Source organism: Carlito syrichta, unplaced genomic scaffold (genome assembly GCF_000164805.1).
Source record: "Carlito syrichta isolate Samal-C Ts95f unplaced genomic scaffold, Tarsius_syrichta-2.0.1 Scaffold305297, whole genome shotgun sequence".
Taxonomy (NCBI): Eukaryota; Metazoa; Chordata; class Mammalia; order Primates; family Tarsiidae; genus Carlito; species Carlito syrichta.
In genome coordinates, this window is record NW_007249393.1 from 226971 (window position 1) to 236110 (window position 9140).

Below are 9140 nucleotides of genomic sequence, written 5' to 3' on the forward strand. Positions count from 1 at the left end.
CCCCTGCACTCCAGTCTGGGCAACAGAGTGAGACTCCAACTTAAAAAAAAAAAAAAAAAAGTTGAAGAGTTGATTTTCTATATGGATAATGTGCATATGATTTTTTAGTACCCCGGTATATTCAATTAATTGTTTAAAAAAGTTGGACAGGACAATCCCCTCGTGTCCCCTCCCACTGGGGAAGTTTTTCTGTCTTCTCAATAAATCCTGCTTTAAAAAAAAAAAAAAAAAGTTGGATAGAACTAGGGCGGTGATATTTGGAAAACTGTATAGTAGAAAGATTTAGTAGCTGGCAAGTCCATGCTGTCAGTAAAGTAAACCTCTAAAGCCTGAGTCCCCAACCTCGGGTCAGTGACTTGTTAGGAACCAGGAGCACAACTGGAGGTGAGTGGCAGGGGAGCTCGCCCATTATTTTAGTTACCACTTCCATCTGTCTTTTATTTTTTGTAATGGAAAGTTGCTATTTTATTACATATTACAATGTAATAACAGAAATAATGTGCATAATATATGTTTTGTGTTTGAAACACCTTGAAACCATCTTCCCCTTTCCGCCTCCTCCCAGAACAATTGTCTTCCACAAAAAAACTTTCTGATTCCAAAAAGTTTGGGGACCCCTGCTCTACAGCATGTTATATTTCATTGGGAAAAAAAAGAGTGTTAACAAATGAACATCAAAGTATCTAACTAGTCACTGAAAGAGACCACAGCAACATAAGCAGTAATTTTACTTATCTGCAACTCTAATGCTCATCCTAAGTGCCCAGATTTGATATCTTATGTCATTCCTGAATTTTTATAAAAGGATACTTTGGTGAATAGCTGAAGAAACAATTTGGAGTGGTTCTCAGGAATCAGAAAGAACAAACTGAAGCATTATTGGAGGGTGAGAATGGCATTCCAACAGCAGGTAAGTCAAAGTAGTTGCTCATAGAAGTATACAGATTGAGAGGATTGGAATGAAAAGTTTGGAGTTAATGAGGATTTTTTTAAATAATAGAAACCATGTTGAAGAGCTCATTTTTTGAAAATTAAAATTATAATAATAAAGTCAATATTGCAAAGAAGAAGTAAATAAAATGGCAAAGTGATGACTGGGTAAGTTGAAATTGTTATTCATAATAACATAAAACATTATATAAATGACAATAATATAATATTATTTCTCTGTGCTTCCCTATGACTTGAAAGTTAAAAAATAAACTCAGAAAATTCAAATTTGTTCTCTATCAGAATATTCCATGTGTTTATGATACTAAAATTAATTTCCCAACTGAAAAAATGAATTCATAAAGAATTTATTTATTATGTTTGCTTAAACAAATTTTGAACAAATTATAAAATATTGGCTACTAAAACAGAACAAAGGACTTTTTATGAAAAGTAAAGTAGAATATACTATGATTTTGATACAAAATATTTAAGAATAAACACTTCTTTGAGAGAAGAATTATTTTAGTTTCAAATTGTATGATATAAAATTGAATGTTTACTCTTTCTTACATAAGACATATAATGCACAGAAATCTCCATCACTTTTTTATATCTCTCCTCATACTGAATTAAATAACTAAATTACTTCATATTTTAAAAATCATTTACAGAGTTTAGTCAGACCATGAAGTCATAAAAAAGTATTGTGAAGATAAAATTTAAAACTACATGGAGTAGTTCAGCAGAATATTTAATACAATTAATTTATACTTAGGGGATAGTATTTTATGAATGTCTGCCACTTGCTGTGTATAAAGAATGACTAATATTAAGCTGAGCATGGGAAGACAAACACCACATGATATTACTTTATGTGAAATCTAAAACTCTTTAAATCATAGAAGCATAAAGTAGACAGATGATTATAGAGACTGGGAGGGGGAGGAGGAGATGAAGATATGAGGGTCAAAGAACAAAAAAATCTTGGACAAGAGGATTATGTTTTGTTTTTTGGGTTCCATTGCACAGTGTGGTAAATACAGTTAGTTGATAATGGAATATTGTACATTTCAAAATCACTGAAAAAGTGATTTCAGATGTTATCACAGCAAAGAAATGTACAGTACCAGAGGTAATGTACATATCAATTAGCTTGATTTAATTACTCTACATTGTTTTTATAAATTATTACTATTGTTATTCATGTTATTTTAATCGGGGTCTCTGTCACTCAGACTGAAGTGCAGTGGCAAAATCATGGTTCACCACAGCTTCAGCCTCCTGGGCTCAGGCCATCTTTCTGCCGCAGCCTGCTGAGCAACTGGGACGAGGTGTGTGCACCACCACAGCTAGCTAATTGTTTGTTTTTTGTCTGTTTGTTTTTTAAGAGAGATGAGATTTCTTTTTGCACAGACTGGTCTCAAAGTCCTGGGCTCAAGCAAACCTCTTGCCTTGGTCTCCTGTAGTGCAGAGTTGCAGGTATGAACCACTGTCACCAGTCTATCTTCATAAATTATAGCATCAATTTGTACCTCCTAAATTTATTCAATTATAAATTGTCAAATTACAACTAAAATAAAGAAATAATATCATGGAAACATCTCATAAGGAAGATTGATAAATCCTTTTAACATGAATGACTTGTATATAGAGTAAATAAGTTTCTACTCTAAAATTTCCAAAGTAAGAAATAGGAGTACATTCTCTTACTTTCAAATAAAAAATGTGTATAAAATTATTTATTTATTTATTTATTTATTTATTTATTTATTTATTTATTATCACTGAAAACTGTAAAGTAAACCTCCAAGTTTTGGGATGGGGTAAAAATACATATCAATTTATGGAAGAAAAAGCAATCCTGAATACAGTTATAAAACAGTCACCAATATATTTCATTTGAGTTATAAAATGTAAAAATAAAGATGTATAAAGATGTAAAAATAAAGATAGAATATCTTTAAGTTTTTGAGTCCTTTGAAGTAGATGCCAAATACGATAAACAGATTTTCTCTGAGTAATTAAATGTGAACCGTTCAGTGTAATCTGGATGAGTGACTGAATGGAGAAAGAGAATGTCTCTTTCCCCCTAAAATGTTAAATTATTTAAAGTATGCACCCACTCCAAATTGCCAATGGGTAGTAAGATATTTAACATATGTTTTGGACAGAGATAATGTTTTTATATAGAATAAATCCTCTCTTTATTTTTTGAATATGACAACCCTAACATTATTTTGTTTCTTAATATATAGGAGGCAGTTAATTCATATATTTCTAAGATTTGGGATATTTAACTCATACACTTTTTTCTTTTTCATTTTTTCCCATAAAATATATCTCAATGATATAATGCACGTCACCTAATCTCATACAATTATATTTATGAGTTAAGAATTGTGGGCTTTAAACATTAACTTAAAAATGCACACATTAATTTATATACACACACATTATATATACACACAATGGCACATTGCCTTATATCTTCAAAATAGTTTAAATTGTATTACATATAATTGGCTTTATTAAGTCCATTTTCCATAAAATGATATGACTTTTTTAAGTAACTGATGTATTAAAATTATCATTGGAGTATACACACAAATTTGAAATTAACTGTGAATAGACAAATATATAGACAGGTACATGTATAAGTACATTATATGCCCCTGTGCTTATTTACTATTAGGCACTACATCTAGAGTCAAATCCTTATATGCCTATAGAGTTGGTATATTCTCTTAGAATTAGATACAGGAAGAAAATAAATCAATAAAAAAAGACCAATGTTTTATATAGCTTCCCAAATAAAAGTTTTATTTAGAAGGAGGGGATTTCTATCCACCTGAAAGGCGATGTTGTAACCCATTTATTTTTCATCAAACACTACGGGAAATAGTTATATTTTGCTTTGCCAGTTCAAGAGCAATTTCAAGCACTGTCAAGAAGTATTTACTTAGTGACAAACAACACTACTTTGCTGCAAATTCAAACAGAGATGTATCTATATTCTTTTTCTTTATTCTAGTTGTGTTTTATTTTTACCTCTATATTTGACATTATTATATCTTTATCAAAGAGATCATAGATTCTGCACTAGATATTTTTTAGGAATAAAATAGATGGCAAATTCTGAAACAGTTTAGCTACAATACAACTTAAAGGCAGAAAAATGATGATATTTCTTATTTCCTATGATTTATGTGTAGATTACTCATTTCCACAGGAATGATATTTCTGAATTTTACATGTAGATAAAATTGCCTAGGTTATTTTAAGCCATGACTGATGTGCTAAAATCATTCTCACTTTAATATACTATCTTGCAAATTTGCAAATTTCATTTATCATGTAATCCTTAGAATTAAAGTACAGAGAAAATGTTAAAAAGCCACTCTCCTAAAATAACATTTCAAATTTGACAGATATGACAAAGCAGGATTTCTGAAAATTATGTTTTGCTTTAATCTTACGACATACTTTGATGATTCTGAATATAATTATCGAGTAATTAATGTGACAAATTTTGACAAAAAATATTTGTGCTTTAGTAATTCTAGAACAATTTTAAAATTGAGATAGGTATTATCTTAATGACTCATATCAGAATATTCAAGACGGTATGCATCATCTGAAAAAGAAATTGATTTGTTAGACTTTTTAAAAAACAGATTTTAGAGCATTTGACTATATTCTCTCAATTGAATGATAGTGAGAATAGTTAACAGACTCGTTAAGGTTATGTTTTGTCTTGTTATATGATATTAAAGTGGCAATCATCTTTCTAGTCACTTTGGCAAAGATAACTCACTTAGCAAATTAGGGAGCTATCCTTGACGTTGATAGAAAGAAAGGAACCCTGGGGTTACTGTTCAGTTTCATGCTTATGTATATTTCAATCTCAATCTGGTATGCCAAAGCAAAGATACAGCTCTTAGAATATCAGAGCTATTAAAATATATCATCATAACAAAAAGTATAAAAGTTTAATTTTTTCTTATTCTACAGCATGGTTCTCAAACATTTGGTTGGTAGCAATAAATCCCAATGTGAAGAAGATGCATGGAACGATCCATATCTCCTTTTAAACAGTGTGACACATTTATACCTCTTGAATTGCTACTCAACAGTATGTTGACTGCTACTCTATAAGACTTTCAACGTAACATAATATTTAAGAGTACTTGCTAAGATCATGACTAGCAAAAAATATCAGTTTATATTTGATGGTAGATTATCATTTATCAAATTATATATAGCTACATCATGAGCTGAGAGATGGGTCTGATTTCTTAAGAATTCATAGGAGGGATTTGTGTAGTTCATTTTAAAGCATTTTCAATTATAATTTAATCAGATTAGCTTTCTTAAAAGTTTCCTTAGAAAAACATCTTGCAAATATTACAAAGTGAAAAACAAAACAAAAAATATAAGTTGATGTTATATGCTTTATTACATCTACAAATTGGGTGTGTGAGTTTTTTTGTTTATGCATGGGATTGCATAAAAGTAACAATTTTCACTAAGACATAAGAACATACTAAAATATGAGACTGCAAAATGCAGATACAATTTAGATAATGATCTGATGCATTCCATTGGCTTTTTGAGTCTTCATAAAGTGGAACACACATGTAAAGGGAGAAAATCAGGTGATTTCTAAATTAAATAAATTGGTTGTTTAAAAACGTGAATAATTGTAGAATTTTAATTTTGAAATACATATTCCTTTTGAAAACACTTTTACTAGTTGTTCAATTTGATAAATAGAAATGTTTACATTATACTGAAAATTAAATATTTTCAAATTTAAAATGTATATATGCACACTTGTGATAATAAATATTTAGAATATTCATGATTTGGAGTAATAATATTATATATATGCATAGCATTGTAATTTATATTATAAATATATCCAAAATATAAACATATATCACAAAATTTTCAAATATTTTATCTAAAATATGCCTTTCTTATAGATATATTAATTCAACAAATGAATTCATAGAGATAAAGTAAACATTTTTAATCTATAGGAAATATTTATTCTATTTAGATATCTTTTGTTGCTACATAATCTTTGTATTTTTATATTTTCATCATAGATTTACTAATTCCCTGTGGTAAATTTACTTTAAAATATTTTATTATAATTAGTAATCCAGTTAAAATTACATGCACCACATTACAATTGAAATAATAATAAATGTTTTTCACACTTCGCATTTTCTTAATTTTTACTGTCTTTCATATTTTATGAATTAGTCTTTTTATTACATATAATTGCTGTACTACATATTCAAATTAGTATGTTGTACATAATTGGAAGCACACATATTTGTATTTATAATATTTTACTTTTACTAGAATTATCTTCTTCATTACTCTAACGTTTTCATTTTGAATCTAAATAGTTTTTCATATACTTAAAGATGACCACTTAATTGTCATATTTCATGATAGTACAGAGGTAATTACATAATAAATGAAAAAACAAAATCCTGGACAAAGAAAAAGTTGCAAAAGAAGGCAATGCATTCCTTCCTAGAAACTTAAGTTCTAAATATCCTAAAATATGAGCAACTATTTCCTCCCCTCAAACTATGCTACAAAGATGGAGAATGGTTCTCACAATTATTTGTTTCAAAAGAGTTCAGTACACATGTCATGACTTTAAAAGCTTTTGATTATTTTCCTTATAGTGTTCAAAATTAGCAACAGTTTGCCAAGTACCTGATTGGCCATCTATTCGTTGAGATGACGTACGAAATTTATAATATGCTTGATTATCTCACTCTTACCTGTGTAACTTCAAGTTCTAGAGTTCTGTGAAAACTGAAATTCAAACTTCATGTTAGACACAAGCGGAGAAGTAGGAAACACATTCTTATTTTGCTTCACAGTCTTCTCAGCAAACTTGCAATGTGCCACATGGCCCTGAGTAACAGACGCTTGTGCTTCTAGTGCCACAACACTGTCAGTATGTCACTGCTTTCTGAATGCTATTTTGGGTTCTCTGAGTAGAGCCATGAACACTGAACCCTTTGTCCAAAATATCATAAGGGCACTCTGATGTTCGCCCCTAGCTTGGAATTGAAATGCTGACAGCTAAGAGCTGATTATCGTTTCTTTTTTCTTTTTCCCCACAACAAGCACAAAGAAAATAAAGTATTTATTGGCTTGAGTTGATAGGAGGGAATTCAACTTATTTAGGAGAATTTTGTAAGTAGGGAGGACATGCCCTCTGCTTGGGGATTAACTGATGAAACAAATGATCAATTTAAAGCAGGCACAAGCGTTCTAAAAAGAGAAAAGATTTTCCACTGTGTGTCTATGCCTTCTGGCTGTTTCTTAATTCAGACATTTCTCCTCAGGAATCAAGCAAATTACATAATGACAGGGCAGTGTCTAAATTATAATAAATATTTTCCTTGGTTTATTTTTTCCTAACATCCTTTTTATTTTATTTATAACTTTAGTTATTTTGTTATACAATATTTATTGTTATTTATTGTAAAATACATAATTTTATTCTCCTTGCCATTAACTCAAGCTGTTTTGGTTTAAAAATATTTTAAAACCAAACTAGAGATATGTTAAATAATAATAACAGTGGCTTAAATTATGATTAATTCCTTTAAATAATATTTTAAGGTTTAAATATGCATTATTATGAGAAGGCAGCTCCAATTTTAAAAATATACTTGAGTCATAGGACTCCAAATTGGGACAATAGGCATGATCATTTTTTAAAAATCCAAACAAGCAAAGGCTACTAGAAAACAGATTACATTATAGCTAGTGGCTAGTAAGAGTTAGAAAAATCATGGGATTTCTGATTTATAGTTATTTCACTTTGAATTCATAAGAAATCAATTTTATTAGTTATTATGTAACAAACAAATGTCAAGTTACTCTGGAATGTATAGGAAAACCAAACAAAAATTGCTTTTATCCATTAGCATTCTACATAGAGTGCTGCTTACTAAATCCATTTATACAAAACTCTGTTATCCCAATTTTTCAGTCGGGTACAGTTTATTAAGATTTAGTAATATCCACAATTTATATATGATTTGTAAATTTTCACAGCCACAACTGTTTTTTTTTAATGTGTGTGGATGTGCATAAAGATAGCTTATTTCTAATCTCTGTGTCTTAATCCATAAAAACTCAAAGATGCTCATTTCCACAGATAACATATTTTTGCCCTTTTGAGAAAACCCATTTAAAACTAAATATCCTGTCTCTGCTCTCCCACTCAGAATTTGTAATTTTCTATGATAATTTACATATTGCCCTTACACCAAAGGAAGTGTCTGTGTTTCAGCTCGTCCCTATCAGTTTTCTCCAAGTAAATGTAGCCCTTCATAATTATGACCAACCCTTATCTTGGTTCCATCTGACCCTGTGATTATTGTACTGAATTTTACTGTGATTGAAAACTTCTTTCCCTCATCCCAGCCTCTATTGGATTCATTATATTGTTTTTAGCTAGCTTTAAACCCTTGAAAATGAGATGGGAGGAATCTTTTAAGTTGATTGTTTCATGTTGTACTTATGTTCACATATCTAGTCGGGTCCTTAAATCTACCCTGTTACTTTCATAGAGGAGTGTCCAACCTTTTGGCTTCCCTGAGCTGTGTGAAATAAAAATGAATTGTCTGGAACTGCACATAAATTATATAATATAGTTCATGTGTATATATAATAAGACTTCTTTATTTAAAATTGTTTATTATAAAGTTTTTAAAAAATGAGAACAATATAAAATGAGTGGGAAATTTGACCTTGCTTTTGTAAAACTAATCTGTTAATGTCTATTAATGTTCCTTAATTCAGACATTTCTCCTCAGGAATCAAGCAAATTATACAATGGAAGTGATTGCAATTCTTCATGAGTTCTCAAGGTGCTCTTCAGAAATATATGTTCACATTTTGCTCTTCCTGTGCTTCACAATTGAAAACAGCAATAGTATGTTTTCACAATTGTATATGCTGCCAAAAAGCAGTGCCATGAATGAGGCATGATTGTGAACTTTGAAAAAGGAAATACGCATGGGATCGCAAATAAAATAAATGCTGAATAACACATGATGTTATAAGATTTTGTGGGACTGCTGTATTTGCTGTCCTGGGCAGCATGTGGCCTGTGGGCCATGGGTTGGACGTCTCTTCTCTCATACTTTGTAGCTCTGTGT

At 30.1% G+C, this 9140-nt stretch overlaps 1 protein-coding gene across 3 annotated transcripts in view; it reads right to left on the minus strand.

Annotated features, from left to right (window-relative positions):
* The window catches only part of CDH19 (cadherin 19), a 106726-nt gene extending 99803 nt beyond the window's left edge, over positions 1–6923 (minus strand). For 2 of the 3 annotated variants that reach the window (XM_008061504.2, XM_008061505.2), the window contains exon 1: positions 6741–6895. The gene's annotated coding sequence lies outside the window, so the exon portion shown is untranslated. Of the gene's footprint in view, positions 1–6740 lie in introns of all 3 variants that reach the window. The other variant, XR_002482168.1, reaches the window with a different exon arrangement.
* Between the last annotated feature and the right edge of the window lie 2217 nt (positions 6924–9140).